Consider the following 10,649-nt stretch of genomic DNA (forward strand, 5'->3'; position numbering starts at 1 on the left):
AAAGTATTATGGTACCTGGAAAAATTAAGGACAGCCATTTATAAGTTCCATTTCTTCACTTACATCTGTATAGACTTAAGTAATTCACCCCTTTGGCATTCCATAAGCATGTCTTTGTACCTAGGAAAGATTATTTGCATGGATATAAGGCTGTGACGTATATAAAAGTCCTTGGAGCATAACTGGCACTTATAAATGCTTGCTATTTTCCCCTCTAGTGCTTGCATTGAAATGAAAACATCACGAACAGTAAGCCAATATATATGAAGGAACACCTTTGGATTTTTTTTTTAATTCATATGCAAAAAAAAAAAAAGCCCATTGCCATTGAGTCGATTCCAACTCATAGCGATCCTATACGACAGAGTAGAACTGTCCCACAGGGTTTCCAAGGAGCAGCTGGTGGATTCAAAATGCTGACCTTTTGATTAGTGGGTGAGCTGTTAACCACTGTACCAACAGGGTTCCATATGCAATGAAAAGTATGTATTCATTTTGAAGCATGGTAACAAACATGATGGCTGGCTATGATTACACAGAAAATCATCATAGAAATGTGACATTTCTCAAATGGCAAAATTTGCCTGAATTGGAAATTAAAGTCAAATAGCTATTGCAAAAGAAATGAATAATTTTTGTAGTAGGCTTTCTCCATATATATTTTTTATGTGGGAAGTAAATCTTTCAATGCATCATAGATTAGTGGTTGAAGTTGATTAATTATCAACTTAAATTTAAAGGAAATTAAAATTTAGTAATTGAAAACTACATGTTTTTGACTTAAATAGACCCAGTACTGTTCATCATGAAGATGTCTGATGAGTTCAAATCCAGAGGACTCTGGGGATTCATTTCATGTAATGGATATTTTATGGACAGTTTTATTTTCTTTGAATGGCTTTATGGGAGATATTTCATTTTTCATTTCCCTTCATGTCAGTTAGTCAGAAAATCTTTACATGAATATGTAATGATTCTTGTTAATAATTTAAAGCTCTAAATATTTTAACAATTCTGACAGAGCTATAAAACAACTTCTAATTATGTTAACATGTAAAGGAAGAGGTAAAACTGACAGAGGAAGGAAAAATAATATATAATAAATTGCTGGCCTGTAAATTCAAATTGCGGTTATAAATTACTTTAAAAAAATCACATTACACACTGTAAAATAACAATCACCAGCAGTATATCATCAAAGGAAGAATACTAAGTGTTAAATGTTATCCTATGCTTCTACTAATTAGATAGAAATATCTAAGGGTTATGGGGTATATTAAGAAATAGTGGAAATACTGATACTCCTTTGATACACACAATGTTCAATATACAAAACTGATTCTTTGTGTATTTGTCATTAAATGGAATATCTAAAAAAAAAAATTTTTTTTTTTATAAAATATATAATAACCACTAACTGAACTATATACTTTGATTTAAAACCAAATCTTGCCAACCCATTGTCATCGAGTTGATTCTGACTCATAGCTACCCTATACAACAGAGTAGAACGGCCCCACAGGGTTTTCCAAGGATCCCCTGGTGGATTCGAACTGCCGACCTTTTGGTTAGCAGCCGAAATTCTTAGCCACTATGCCACCAGGGTTTCCAACCAGATCTTAATTATAATTATCAATACACATTTCGATTAATTATAATCAATCATTAATAATTATAAAATTTTAGCGAAAATTTCAACTGATAGGTAAAGAGTAAAGAATAGTGACATACTAAACATTAATTTGGGAAACCCTGGTTGCTTAGTGGTTAACTGCTACAGCTGCTAATCAAAGGGTCGGCAGGTTGAATCCACCAGCCGCTCCTTGGAAGCTCTACCGGGCATTTCTACTCTTGCCTATAGGGTCGCTATGAGTCGGATCGACCCGACGGCACTGGGTTTTTCTGGATAAACATTAATTATAAGTATCAAGAATCGGATTCCAAAGCAATTACGTTTTGAGTAAAATATCAATGTCCAAATTCTCCTTTTTATAGCATATTTAAAGCAGGAGGAGAATTATTAATTTCTTATGTTTTAGTGTTTTTTTTCTTTTTGAACCGGCAGTAATAGTGCTTCCTGCATACAAGTGGTGTGAGGATTGGTTTACTACATACAGTAAAACATACAGGCAAATAGCAAGCTCAGATAAGTGTCAGCTACTTTTGTCGCACTGGGGCTATTACTCTTGGCCGTTGGGTTACATGAGATAAACAGAGCAGTAGGTAGTTTTGGGAAATAATAAATGGCCTCCAAATTTTCATAATGCCTGATGTAAACTGGAAGGCAAGGCTATGAATTTAATCTTGATCTTCTCTTGGTAAATGCTCTTGTACCTAGCACTGTGGTCACCAAGGCTTCCTACAATTGACTGATAGAAGCCAGTGGTTTTATCACCATTCATGAAGAATTTGTTTGTAAAAAATGAAATAATTAATACATACTAATAATTAAGTGGAACACTGGCGGTGCAGTGGTTAAGAGCTCAGTTACTAATCAAAAGACCAGCAGTTTGAATCCATCAGCCACTCCTCAGAAACCCTGTGGGGCATTTCTGCTCTGTTCTGTAGGGTCTCTATGAGTTGGAATTGACAGCTGTGGATTTTTTTTTTCAGAAGAAATCTTTAAAAGAAACCATTATTTTTTGCTGTTGTTGTTGTTAGCTGCCAACAATATCATTCCAGCTGATAGCGACCCTATGTACAACACAAGGAAATATTGCCAAGTCCATCAATATCCTCAAAATCCTTGCTATATTTTGAGCCAATTGTTGCAGCCACTGTCTCAATCCATCTGGTTGAGTCTTCCTCTTTTTCACTGACCCTCTACATTACCAAGCATGATGTCCTTCTCCAGGGACTGGTCCCTTCTGAAAACTTGTCCAAAATATGCAAGATGAAGTTTTGCCATACTCATTTCAAAGCCGCATTCTAGCTGTACATCTTCCGAGACAGATTTATTCATTCTCCTGGCAGTCCATATTCAACATTCTTCATCAACACCATAATTCAAAGGCATCAGTTCTTTATTCATTGCCCAGCTTTCCACATGCATATGAGACAGTTGAAAACACCATGGCTTGGGTCAGGCACACCTTAGTCTTCAAGGTGACATCCTTGCTTTTCAACACTTCAAAGAGGCCTTTTGCACCAGATTTGGCCAAAGTAATACGTTCTTTGATTTCTTGACTGCTGCTTCCATGGGCGTTGATTGTGAATCCAAGCAAAATGAAATCCTTGACAACTTAAATCATTTGTTCGCTTATTATGATGTTGCTTATTGGTCTGCTAGTGTGATTTTTTTTTTTTTTTTTTTTTTTATGTTGAGGTGTAATCCATACTGAAGGATGTAATCTTTGATTTTCATCGGGAGGTGCTTCAAGTCCTCTTCATTTTCAGGAAGCAAGGTTGTGCCATCTGCACATTGCACATGGTTAATGAGTCTTCTTCCAATCCTGAAGCCCTGTAATTCTTCATATAGTCCATTTTCTTGGGTTCTTTGCTCAGAATACAGATTAAGTATGGCGAAAGGATATGATCCTAATGCACACCTATCCTGATTTTAAACCATGTAGCAGTATCCCTTTGTTCTGTTCAAGCTACTGACTCTTGCTCTATGTACAGATTCCTCATGTGCACAATTAATTATTCTGGACATCCCATTCTTCCCAATGTTATCCATAATTTGTTATGATCCACACAGTGGAATGCCTTTGCATCGTCAATAAAACACAGGTAAACATCTTTCAGGTATTATTTGCTTTCAGCCAAGATACACCTGAAATCAGCAGTTATAACCTTCATTCCAAGTCCTCTTCTGAATCTGACCTGAATTTCTGGAAGTTCCCTTTGGATGTACTGCTGCAACCATCTTTGAATTATCTTCAGCAAAATTGTACATGCGTGTGATATTAATGATATTGTTCAGTAATTTTTTTATTCTGTTGGATCACCTTTCTTTGGAATGGGCACAAATATGGATTTCTTTTAATCAGTTGACTAGTTAGCTGTTTTACAAATTTCTTGGCATAGACGAGTGAGTGCTTCCAGACTTGCATCCATTTGTTGAAACATCTCAATTGGTATTTTATCAGTTCCTGGAGGCTTGTTTTTCACCAGTGCTTTCAGTGTAGCTTGGGCTTTTCTTTCAATACCATTGGTTCTTGATCTGATGGTACCTCCTGAAATGGTTGAACATGGACCATTTGGATTTAAACCGTGTGACTCTGTTTATTCCTTCCATCACCTTTTAATGCTTCTTCAGTAGTTGTATCTTTTGTCCATAGAATCCTTCAATATTGCAACTTGAGGCTTGAATTTTTTCTTCAGCTCTTTCAGCTTGAGAAATGTTGAACATGTTCTTCCTTTTAGTTTTCCAACTCCAAGTCTTGCCAATTTCACTATAATACTTTGTCTTCTCAAGCTGCCCTTCGAAATTTTCTGTTCAGCTTTTTCACTTTGGTTTATCTACTTTGTGTTTAAGAGCAAGTTTCAGAGTCTCTTCTGACAACCACTTTGTTCTTTTCTCTCTTTCCCGTATTTTTAATGCCCTTTTACTTTCTTCGTGTGTGATGTCCTTGATGTGATACCGCAGCTTGCCTGGTCTTCGGTAGTTAGTGCTCAATGCGTCAAATCTCTTCCTTAGATGGTCTTCAAATTCAGGTGGGATATTCTCGAGGATGTACTTCGGTTGTCATGGACTTGTTTTAATTTTCTTCAGCTTCAACTTGAACTTGCATATGAGCAATTATTGGAAGAATTCTTAATTTATTTTATAGTGTTCAAGTGTCAACTACAGTATAAATAAAGCATGTGTAACTATTCACTTCAGTTTAGCATGATAACTTAAACTGCATTATGTAAATGTTTTTCTCAGAGAAACAAATTTACTAAAATGCAAATTAGTAGAGTTAAAATAGCTGATATATCCTCCCTGCTTCTTTATTAGCTTGATGTATCTTCAGTAAATTACTCTATTGAAATAAACTATAAATTATTAAAAAAAAAAGTGGTGAGATATTCATAAATATAAAGAATATTTTTTTAGATATATTCATTACCATATAGTTAGTTTTTTTTTGTTGTTGTTCCGGTTGCTTCTAAAAAGTCAAAAAGGAGATAATAACCATAAATTAATAGGGAAAAGTTTCTGTTAATTGAAAATTAAAATAACCTATAAAAATGTTTTTATTTTACAGCTACAATTTTCAGACTTAATTTCAAAGCTCCTAAAACAGTGGTGTCCGTACAAATCACACATACCTTTTACATTTTCTAATAGTCGCACTCAAAGAAAAAGAAATTGATCAAATGGACTATATTAATGTATTTTATTTAAAATTTTATATTTTAAATTTAAAACATGGAAATTATATTAAAATAGTAATATTAATTTTAAAATAAAATGACATTCATTTATTGGTTCTAGCTTTGCAATCTGACCTGCATTTTACACATTTATCAGTTTTCAATTCAGATGAGCCATATTTCAAGTGTTAAATGACCACATGTGGCTTACATACTGTCTTCCTGCTGGTAGTTGACATCGAATTGGTTTTGACTCATGGCAACCCTATATATTGCAGAGTAGAACTGTGCTCCACAGGGTTTTCAAGGTGTGACATTTTGAAAGCAGATTACCAGGTTTGTCTTCTGAATCATCACTGAGTGGGTTTGAATCGACAGCCTTTCATTTCAGCTAGTTGTTGAGTGCTTAAGCATAAGCCACACCCAAGGACTCCATCATATTTTATAAACCAAAAAAGTGTGTGGCTGTCAAGTCTATTCTGTCTCATAGGGACCCTGTATGGCAGAGTAGAACTATCACATAGGGTTTCCTAGGAGTGGCCGGTGGATTTGAATGGTCAACCTTTTGGTTAGCAGCTGAACTCCTAACCACTGCCAGATTGTATACCCACTGCCGTTAAGTTGATTCCGACTCATAGTGACCCTATAGGACAGAATAGAACTGCCCCTTAAAGTTTCCAAGGAGCACCTGGTGAATTTGAACTGCAGACCTCTTGGGTAGCAGCCGTAACACTTAACCACTGAGCCACCAGGGTTTCCATCATATTGCATAATGCTGTTTTAATATAACATAAAATTACCCATGGTAGCTAGTTTGAACTGTATTTCTTATTTGGTCCTAATAATTCAGTCCCTCCGTATTTAGTCTAACCCTCATCCTAAGGATCCCTTCCAGTTACTCCAGAAGTACTTTCTGCACACACCCAAACCCAAAACCCATTGCTGTCGAGTTGATTCCGACTCATAGTGACCCTATAGAACAGAGTAGAACTGCTCCATAGAGTTTCTGAGGAGTACAAGTCCACCAGCTGCTGCTTGGAAACCCCGTGGGCCAGTTCTATTCTGTCCTTTAGGGTTGCTATGAATCACACACTCAAAGCTGCCCTCAATTTTTTTTTTCAGCTAAAACTTATCCAGTCTTGTGTTTTTCAGTTCATTGTCTCAGCGTATAGTGGTTTCTACCTCACAGTCAAAAACATTCAGAGCAGAGATTAAAGAGAACTGAATGGTTATCTCTTTTGTCCCTCTTAATTTTAAAGGTGGAGTTTAAGGTTCATGTAGGATAACTGATATGTCCAAAGCAATTGCATGGTAAATGGTAGAAACATTAGGACAACACACATATGAAAAGTATCAGCCTAGTGTCCTTACAGGACATAACCAAACCGATAGTGCATTACTACCCATGCTCTGTTTTCCCCAACTGAAGATCTTATAATCATTATGTTTCCTTGCTGTTGTGGCTAAGTGCCATCAAGTCAGTTCACAGTGACCCTATGTAAACAGAACAAAACACTGCCTGGGCCTGCACCATTCTCATGATAGTTGTTTTGCTTGAGCCCATTGTTGCAGCCACTGTGTCAATCCCTCTTGTTGAGCGTCTTTCTCTTTTTCCCTGGTGCTCTACTTTAACAAGCATGATGTCCTTCTCCAGGGACTGATCCATCCTGACAGCATTTCCCAAAGTATGCAAGACATAGTCTTGCCATAGTTGCTTCTAACAAGCATTCTGGCTATGTTTCTTTCAGAACAATTTTGTTAGTTCTTTTGGCAGTCCGTGGCATATTCAATATTCTTTGCAAAGAACACATTTCGAAGACATCAATTCTTCTTCAGTCTTCTTATCCATTGTCCAGCTTTTGCATGCATATGAGGGGATAGAAAATACCATGGCCTAGTCTTCAAGATGACATCTTTGCTCTTCAACGCTTTAAAGAGGTCCTTTGCAGCAGATTTGCCAAATGCAAAGCATCTTCTGATTTCTTGACTGGGTGTTGATTGTGGATCCAGGTAAAATGAAATCCTTGACAACTTCAATCTTTTCTCAGTTAATATGATGTTGCTTATTGGTCCAGTTGGGAGGATTTTTGTTTTCTTTATGTTGAAGTGTAATCCATACTAAAGGTTGTGGTCTTTGAATTTCATAAGTAAATGCTTCAAGTCCACCTCACTTTCACCAAGCAAGTTTGTGTCATCTGTATAATGCAAGTTGTTATTGAGTCTTCCTCCAATTCTAATGTCCAGTACTTGTCCCTATAGTCCAGCATCTCAGGTTATTTGCTGACTGTACAGATTGAATAAATATAGCGAAAGAATACAACTCTGATGCATACCTTTCCTGACTTTAAACCACATAGTATCCAATTTTTCTGTTCAAACAACTGCCTCTTGATGCACATACAAGTTCCTTATGAGCACAATTAAGTGTCCTGGGATTCCCATTCTTCACAATTTTATCCATAATTTGTCAAATGCCTTTGCATAGTCAATAAAACACAGGTAAACATCTTTCTGGTATTCTCTGCTTTTAGTCAGAATCCATCTGACATCAACACTGATCTCTCTCGTTCCACGTCCCCCTCTGAATCTGGCTTCACTTTCTGGTAGGCTCCTGTTCATGTATGCCGCAGTTGCTTTTGAATGACCTTCAGCAATGTTTTACTTGTGTGTGATGTTAATGATATTGTTCAATAATCTCTGCATTCAGTTGGATCACTTTTCTTTGGAATAGGCATAAATATGAATCTTTTCCTGTCAGTTGACCAGGCTGCTATCTTCCAAATTTCTTGGCTTAGATGAGTGAGCACCTCCAACATTGCACCCATTTGTTGAAACATCTCAATTGGTATTCCGTCAACTCCTGGAGGCTTGTTTTTCACAAATGCCTTCAGTGCAGCTTGGACCTCTTTTCTCCGTACCATCAGTTCCTGACATATGCTACCTCCTGAAATGGTTGAATGTTGACCAGTTTTTTTTGGTATAGTGACTCTGTGTATTCCTTCCATCTTCTTTTGACCCTTTCTGTTTCATTTAATATTTTCCCTGCAGGATCCTTCAATATTGCAACTCAAGGTTTGAATTTTTTCTTCAGTTCTTTCAACTTGAGAAAAGTCAAGCATGTTCTTCCCTTTTGGTTTTCTAACTCCAGGTCTTTGCATATGTCATTATAATATTTTACTTTGTCTTCTTGAGCTGCCCTTTAAAATCTGTTCAGCTCTTTTACTTCATCATTTTTTCCATTTGCTTTAGCTACTCAAAGTTCAAGAGCAAGTTTCACAGTTTCTTCTGACATTCATTTTGTTCTTTTCTTTCTTTCCTGCCTTTTTAATGACCTTTTGCTTCTTTCACATATGATGTCCTGACATTCTGCTGCTTATCTTGTCTTTGGTCATTATTGTTCAGTGAGTCATAATCTATTCTTGAGATGGTCTCTAAATTCAGGTGGGATATACTCATTTGTACTTTGGCTCTCATGGACTTGTTCTTATTTTCTTCAGCTTCAACTTTTACTTACATATAAGCAATTGATGGTCTGTTTCACGGTCAATCCCTGGTCTTGTTCTGGTGGATGACACAGAGGTTTGCCATTGTCTCTCTACACAGATGTAGTCGATTTGATTCCTGGGTATTTCATCTGGCAATGTCCATGTGTATAGTTGTCATTTATGTTGTTGAAAAAAGATATTTGCTATAAAGAAGTCTTACAAACTTCTACCATATGATATCTGGCATTGTTTCTATTACCAAGGCCATATTTTCCAACTACTGATTTTTCTTTATTTTCAGCTTTGGCATTCCATACATCATTTATTTTCAATGTATCTTAATTGCATGCTTGCTCAATCTCACACTACAAAAGTTGGTAAAAACCTTCAATTTCTTCATCGTTGGCCTTAGTGGTTGCTGCATATATTTGAATAATAGTCATAAAAACTGGTCTTCCTGGTAGGCATATGGATATTATCCTATCACTGACAGCCTTGTAATTCAGGATGTTTTTGTTGTTAGGTACCGCCGAGATGGCTCCAACTCATAGAAACCTTTGTACAACAGGAGGAAACACTGCCCAGTCCTGCACCATACACACAATTTTTATGCTTGAGCCCATTGTTACAGCTAATATGTCAATCCATCTTGTTGAAGGTCTTCCTCTTTTTCACTGACCCTCTGCTCTGCCAAGCATGATATCCTTCTCCTGGGACTGATCCCTCCTGATAACATATCCAAAGTATGTGAGATGTAGTCTCACCACCCTTGCTTCTAAGAAGCATCCTGGTTGTACCTCTTCCAAGACAGATTTGTTAGTTCTTTTGGCAGTCCATGGTATAGTCACCATTCTTCTCCAACACCAGAATTCAAGGCATCAACTCTTCTTCTGTCCTCCTTATTTATCATCCAGCTTGAGCATGCATATTAGGCAATTGAAAACACCATGGTTTGGGTCAAGGTGACATCTTTGTTTTTCAGCACTTTAAAGAGGTCTTTGGCAACAGACATGTCCAATGCAATGGGTCTTTTGATTTCTTGACCGCTGGTTCCATGGGTGTTGATTGCAGACCCAAGTAAAATGAAGTCCTTGACAACTTCAATCTTTTCTGTTTATCATGATGTTGTTTATTGGTTCAGTTGTGAGGATTTTTGTTTTCTTCACATTGAGGTGTAATACATACTGAAAGCCGTGGTCTTTGATTTTCATCAGTAAGTGCTTCAAGTCCTCTTCACTTTCAGCAAGGAAGTTTGAAAGCGATAGATCATGAAATCTTCTTTTTGACAATAAATGTAAAGCCATTCCTCTTCAAGTAATTATTCCTGGCATAGAAGACCATATGATTGTCCAATTCAAAATGGTCAATACTAGTCCATTTCAGCTCACTAATGCCTAGGATATTGATGTTTATGCGTTCCATTTTATTTTTGATGATTTCAGTTTTTCTAGATTCATACTTCATTCTTTCCATGTTCCAGTGATTAATAGATGTTTGCAGTTATTTCTTCTCACTTTGAATCATGACACATCAGCAAATGAAGGTCCTGAAATCTTGACTCTATCCAAACCATTAATGTAGACTCCATTTTGATGAGGCAGCTCTTCCCGTCTTTTGAGTGCCTTCCAACCTAAGGGGCTCACCTTCTGGCACTACATCAGACAGTTTTCCACTGCTATTCATACGGTTTTCACGGGCTAATTCATTTCAGAAGTAGACCTCCAAGTCCTTCTTTCTAGTCTGCCTTAGTCTGGAAGCTCAGCTGAAATCTGTCTGCCATGAGTGACTCTGCTGGTAGTTGAATACTGGTGGCATAGCTTCCAGCATCACTTCAACTTACAAGCCTTCACAGTACAACAA

The sequence above is a fragment of the Loxodonta africana genome, chromosome 2 (assembly GCF_030014295.1).
Source record: "Loxodonta africana isolate mLoxAfr1 chromosome 2, mLoxAfr1.hap2, whole genome shotgun sequence".
Lineage (NCBI taxonomy): Eukaryota > Metazoa > Chordata > Mammalia > Proboscidea > Elephantidae > Loxodonta > Loxodonta africana.